The sequence below is a fragment of the Grammomys surdaster genome, unplaced genomic scaffold (genome assembly GCF_004785775.1).
Source record: "Grammomys surdaster isolate TR1022 unplaced genomic scaffold, NIH_TR_1.0 126531, whole genome shotgun sequence".
NCBI classification, from domain to species: domain Eukaryota; kingdom Metazoa; phylum Chordata; class Mammalia; order Rodentia; family Muridae; genus Grammomys; species Grammomys surdaster.
The window spans coordinates 17,465,572-17,472,832 of NW_021621323.1; positions in this window are offsets into that span (position 1 = coordinate 17,465,572).

Consider the following 7,261-nt stretch of genomic DNA (forward strand, 5'->3'; position numbering starts at 1 on the left):
TTTCTTTCTTTCTTTCTTTCTTTCTTTCTTTCTTTCTTTCTTTCTTTAAGATGAGAGCTGTAGTTTGTGCATAGACAATACAAAGGTTGGTTATGGATTTAGAAAATTGGGCAAAACTAACAAATTGTGTAAAGTTACTAAAACAACCATAAAGTGAACTTCAAATTCAATATCTTAATGCTATTGTTGTTCAGCTAACTGGGCTTCAGTTCACTACTAGGTCATACAGACAAAGATAGAGTGCAACTGTAAAGAAAAGTGCCGTCTCCTTTGCCTTGTAGATTGTGAGAACGAGAGCCTTTACCTGGGGATTAATCAGATTATGTGCTGAGGTTCAGGGATCTCCACACAAACCACTCAGACTCCAGTCTCAGTTAAGAAAGAATAGTTTGTTGAATGCATACCCCAAGACTGATTGATCAGGATTGAAGCCTAGACTCAGGAGCTAAGACTGGACCTTGAACATATAAGGACCAGCTTATAAAGGAAAAAAAAAAACACAATAAACACATACACAGCACCACAGGGAGGTTGGCCCTGACTCAAGCCGTTCTGGCTATCTAGACAGAACAGTTCTAACTAACCTATATTCTGATTGGTCCAAAGCTTTATTCCGATTGGAGCTTATGGTTGTGGAATTTCTTAAAAATTAACAACTCTAAGAAAATACAGATGGTAACATGGTATGTGGGCAGCATAACCCTGCTCTGAGTCAAGCTATTTTTCTGCATCAATAACTGGCAGGCATGGAACAAAATGGCTACAGCTATGCTGGGGGAGCAGGCTTCAACAGTGTACTTTAGACAGATTATCTCTCATTTGTGGGTCAGAAGTTCCCTGCACTGAATTAATATTAAGTGTTTACAATTCTTAAGAAAAATAAATGAACTGCTGATTCTTCCAGAGGTAGATCATACATCCACTGGCAAGGTAAGATAACTTTCTTTTTTTTATTGGATATTTTATTTATTTACATTTCAGATGTCTTCCCCTCCCTAGAAACCCCCTATCCCATCCCCCCTCCTCCTTTTTGCTTTTATACCATTTTAATTACATACAAGTATTCGGGTCAGTTCTAGGTTGAGGAACTAGCAATGCTACAGATGCAAATAGTCAAGGAACAAGCAAGACAATAAACACAAATAGTCAAAGAACAAGCAAGGCAGTAAACAAAGTTCTGTGTACATTCCCATGATCACTGTTTCTAAGGACTTATCAGGATGACCAAAATATCTGAGCCTATTTCCCTGTCCTAGCCCAAAGTCATTTTCATGTCCGAAAGAAGTAATTTCAGACAGGAATCTAAATCTTAGGCTAGAACAAGGAGTAGGCTTCAGACATGTAAGACCACTTTCTAATTATTGAAATAGGACTGATAAAACTTGAATTTATTAAAATGGAAGTAGCCTGACATAAGGTGAAAAAATTCTGAAATGTTTCTAAGTATCCTTGGTACTGAATTGAGTTACATGCCTGTGGAGATGTTGGTTTTCTTGATCTATCCAGGAAGGAAAGGCATTCCTGGGCACTAAGTGAGTGACATCCGTGTGGAAATATTGTTTCTCGGGGGATAGTAATTATTGTAAATAAATGGGGTCACTTACGTTCAATTCAGTTGAAGGATCCTTCAGTTCTTCAGCTTTAGCTGTCCTGGTTCTCGGCTACCCCTCATAATAGAAATGAATGTATGTTGAGGAAGGAATGCTATGCCAGTTAGTTAAAAGCTTAATTGAAAAAAAAAAAACCCAGGAAGAATAGGAATGGCTTAGCTAGTAAAGGCATTTGCTGCCAAGTTTGATGATCTGCATTCAACCGCCATGACTCCCAAGGTAGAAGGAGAGAACTAATTCCCACATGTCCCCCATTGCATGAGCAGGCATGGGCATGTGTGCGTGCATGTACACATGTCCATACACACACAAACAATAATAATAACTAAAGAATAGTTCTGGACTCTTCCGGTCTGGGCCTGAGCATAGAGCAGGTCTCAGGCGGCAGCTCTGTACCCAACCTCAGAAAACCGAGAGAAAGAGGGCCTCCCAGGAGCTTTAACACAGGCAGCAGCTCAGGTAAGGAAACAGCAACACTTGCTCCAAACAGGGGGTAACCAGGACCCACTGGGACCCAGGAATTCACTCCTGGCTTGGAGCACGGGCTCCATCCAGGCTGGGCCCAAGCGCTCAGCAGATCCCGGGAGACAGCTCTGCATGCAATCTCACAGAACCCAGAGGAAGCAGGGCTCCCAGGAGCTCTACACCTGAGCAGTATCCTAGGCAAGGAGGCTGCAACACCTGCCCCAAACAGGGAGTAACTGGGACCCACTGGGACACAGGAATTCACTCCTGGCCCTAGCACGGCCCCCTTCCGGTTTCCACCTTAGCACTGAGCAGATCTTGGGCCTCAGCTCTAACCCCAGCAGCAAAACCCATCCCAAACAGTTCTGACACAACCTAGATAATAGGAAAGACAGGCTCCAGTCAGAGACAGCATAGATAGCACAAAGGAGATCCAGATGGAGAAAGGCAAGTGCAAGAACACAAGCACCAGCAACCCAAGGTACTTGCCAGCATCAGAACCTAGTTCTCCCACATTAGAAAGTCCTGAACTGCCATATCACCAGGAAAACAAGAACCAGATCTAAAATCACTTCTAATAATGATAATAGAGGACTTTAAGAAGGACATAAATAACACTATCAAAAAACTTGAGGAGAACACAGGTAAACAGGAAGAAGCCCTTAAAGAAACAAAAAAATCTCTTAAACAATTACAAGAAAACACAAACAAACAGATGAAGGAATTGAACAAAAACTTCCAGGACATAAAAATGGAAGTAGAAAGAATAAAGAAATCACAAAGGGAGACTACCCTGGTGATAGAAAACCTAAGAAAGAAATCAGGAGTCATAGACATAAGCATCACCAACAGAATACAAGAGATAGAAGAAAGAATCTCAGGTGCAGAAGATACCATAGAAAATATTGACACAACTGTCAAAGAAGACACAAAATGCAAAAAGCTCCTAACCCAAAACATCCAGGAAATCTAGGACACAATGAGAAGACCAAACCTAAGGATAATAGGTATAGAAGAGAATGAAGATTCCCAACTTAAAGGGCCAATAAATATCTTCAACAAAATTATAGAAGAAAACTTCCCTAACCTAAGGAATGAGATACCCATAGTCATACAAGAAGCCTACAGAACTCCAAATAGACTAGATCAAAAAAGAAATACCTCCTGTCACATAATAATCAAGACATGAAATGCACAAAACAAAGAATTTTAAAAGCAGTAAGGGAAAAAGGCCAAGTAACATATAAAGGCAAACCTATAAGAATTACACCTGACTTCTCACCAGATACTATAAATCCAGAAGATCCTGGACAAATGTCATAATACATACCCTAAGAGAACATAAATGGCAGCCCAGGCTACTATACCCAGCAAAACTCTCAATTACCATAGATGGAGAAACCAAGATATTCCACAACGAAACCGAATTTACACAGTATCTTTCCACAAATCCAGCACTACAAAGGATAATAGCAGAAAAGCTCCAATACAAGGAGGGCAATCATACCCTAGAAAGAGCAAGAAAATAATCCTCTTCCATCAAACCCAAAAGAAGATAACCACACAATGTCTCCACTATTAGCAAAAATGACAGGAAGCAACACCCTCTCCTTAATATCTCTTAACATCAATGGACTCAATTCCCCAATAAAAAGCCATAGGCTAATGGACTGGATACGCAAACAGGACCCAGCTTTTTGCTGCTTACAGGAAACCCACATCAGTGACAAAGACAGACACTACCTTAGAGTAAGATGTTGGAAAACAATTTTTCAAGCAAATGGCCCTAAGAAACAAGCGGGAGTAGCCATTCTAATATCGAATAAAATCGACTTTCAACTTAAAGCTATCAAAAAGGATAAGGAAGGACATTTCATACTTGTCAAAGGAAAAGTCAACCAACATGAACTCTCAATTCTGAATATCTATGCGCCAAATGCAAGAGCACCCACTTTCATAAAAGAAACCATACTAAAGCTCAAAGCACACATTGCACCTTACACAATAGTAGTGGGAGACTTCAACACCCCACTCTCAGCAATGGATAGCTCACAGAAACAGAAACTAAATAGAGATACAGTGAAACTAACAGAAGTTATGAACCAAATGGACTTAACAGATATCTATAGAACATTTCACCCTAAAGCAAAAGAATATATCTTTTTCTCAGCACCTCATGGTACCTTCTCCAAAATAGACCATATAATTGGACACAAGACAGGCCTCAACAGATACAAAAAATTTGAAATGATCCCCTGCATCCTATCAGATCACCATGGTCTAAGGCTGGTCTTCAAAAATGACAAAGACAATGGAAAGCCCACATTCACATGGAAACTGAACAACACCCTACTCCTTGATAATCTGGTAAGGGAAGAAATAAAGAAAGAAATTAAAAACTTTTTAGAATTTCATGAAAATGATGACATATCATACCAAAACCTATGGAATACAATGAAAGCAGTGCAAAGAGGGAAATTCATAGCTCTAAGTGCCTACAAAAAGAAACTGGAGGGAGCATACACTAGCAGTTTGACAACGCACCTGAAAGCCCTAGAACAAAAAGAAGAGGAGTAGACGGCAGGAAATAATCAAACTCAGGGCTGAAATCAACCAAATAGAAACAAAAAGAACTATACAAAGAATCAATAAAACCAGGAGCTGGTTCTTTGAGAAAATCAGCAAGATAGATAAACCCTTAGCTAAACTAATCAGAGGGCAGAGAGACAGTATCCAAATTAATAAAATCAGAACTGAAAAGGGTGACATAACAGAAACCGAGGAAATTTTAAAACTCATCAGATCCTACTACAAAAGCCTATACTCAACAAAATTGGAAAATCTGGATGAAATGGACAATTTCCTAAACAAATACCAGTTACCAATGTTAAATCAGGATCAGATAAACCATCTAAACAGTCCCATAACCCCAAAGGAAATAGAAGCAGTCATTAAAAGTCTCCCCACAAAGAAAAGTCTGGGACCAGATGGGTTTAGTGCAGAATTCTATCAGACCTTCACGGAAGACCTAATACCAATTCTCTTCAAACTATTCCACAAAATAGAAACAGAAGGAACACTACCCAATTCATTCTATGAAGCCACAATTACGCTCATACCTAAACCACACAAAGACCCAACAAAAAAAGAGAACTTCAGACCAATCTCCCTTATGAATATCGATGCAAAAATACTCAATAAAATTCTAGCGAACTGAATCCAAGAACACATCAAAACAATTATCCATCACGATCAAGTAGACTTTATCCCAGGAATGCAGGGATGGTTTAATATTCAGAAATCCATCAATGTAATCCATTATATAAACAAACTCAAAGGAAAAAAAACCCACATGATCATCTCACTAGATGCTGAGAAAGCATTTGACAAAATTCAACACCCCTTCATGATAAAAGTCTTGGAAAGATCAGGAATTCAAGGCCCATACCTAAACATAGTAAAAGCAATACACAGCAAACAAGTAGCCAGCATCAAACTAAATGGAGAGAAACTTGAAGCAATCCCACTAAAATCAGGGACTAGGCAAGGCTGCCCACTCTCTCCCTACTTATTCAATATAGTACTGGAAGTCCTAGCCAGAGCAATTAGGCAACACAAGGAGGTCAAAGGGATACAAATTGGAAAGGAAGAAGTCAAAATATCACTATTTGCAGATGATATGATAGTATACTTAAGTGACCCCAAAACTTCCACCAGAGAACTCCTAAACCTGATAAACAACTTTAGCAAAGTGGCTGGATATAAAATTAACTCAAGCAAATCAGTAGCCTTCCTCTACTCAAAAGATAAACTGGCTGAGAAAGAAATTATGGAAATGACAACCTTCACAATAGTCACAGATAATATACCTTGGTGTGAACCTAACCAAGCAAGTAAAAGACCTGTATGACAAGAACTTCAAGCTCCTGAAGAAAGAAATCGAAGCAGATCTCAGAAGATGGAAAGATCTCCCATGCTCATGGATTGGCAGGATTAATATAGTAAAAATGGCTATTTTGCCAAAAGCCATCTACAGATTTAATGCAATCCCCATCAAAATTCCCACTCAATTCTTCACAGAGATAGACACAGCCATCTTAAAATTCATTTGGAATAACAAAAAACCCAGGATAGCAAAAACTACTCTCAGCAATAAAAGAACTTCTGGGGGAATCACCATCCCTGACTTCAAGCTGTACAAAGCAATAGTGATAAAAAAAAAACTGTGTGGCATTGTAACAGAGACAGGAAGGAGGATCAATGGAATAGAAGACCCAGAAATGAACCCCCATACCTATGGTCACTTGATCTTTGACAAAGGAGCTAAAACCATCCAGTGAAAAAAGACAGCATCTTCAACAAATGGTGCTGGTCCAACTGGAGGTCAGCATGTAGAAGAATGCAAATTGATCCATACTTATCTCCTTGTACAAAGCTCAATTCCAAGTGGATCAAGGACCTCCACCTAAAACCACTGAAACCAATAGAAGAGAAATTGGGGAAAAGCCTGGAACACATGGGCACAGGAGAAAAGTTCCTGAACAGAACACCAATGGCTTGTGCTCTAAGACCAAGAATTGACAAATGGGACCTCATAAAATTGCAAAGCTTCTGTAAAGCAAAGGACACAGTCAATAGGACAGAGCGGCAACCAACAGATTGAAAAAAGATCTTCACCAACCCTATATCTGATAAAGGGCTAATATCCAAGGTATACAAAGAACTGAAGAAATTAGACTCTAGACAATCGAAGAACCCTATTAAAAAATGGAGCACAGAGCTGAACAAAGAATTCTCAACTGAGGAAGCTCGAATGGTTGAGAAACACCTAAAGAAGTGTTCAGCATCCCTAGTAATCAGGGAAATGCAAATGAAAACAACACTGAGATTCCACCTCACACCAGTCAGAATGGCTAAGATCAAAAACACAGGTGACAGCAGATGTTGGGGAGGATGTGGAGAAAGAGGAACACTCCTCCACTGTTGGTGGAAATGTAAACTGGTACAACCACTATGGAAAGCAGTCTGGCGGTATCTCAGAAAATTGAACATACTGTTACCTGAGGACCCAGCTATACCACTCCTGGGCATATACCCAAAAGATGTTTCAAAATACAACAGGGACACATGCTCCACTATGTTCATAGCAGCCTTATTTATAATAGCCAGAAGTTGGAAAGAACCCA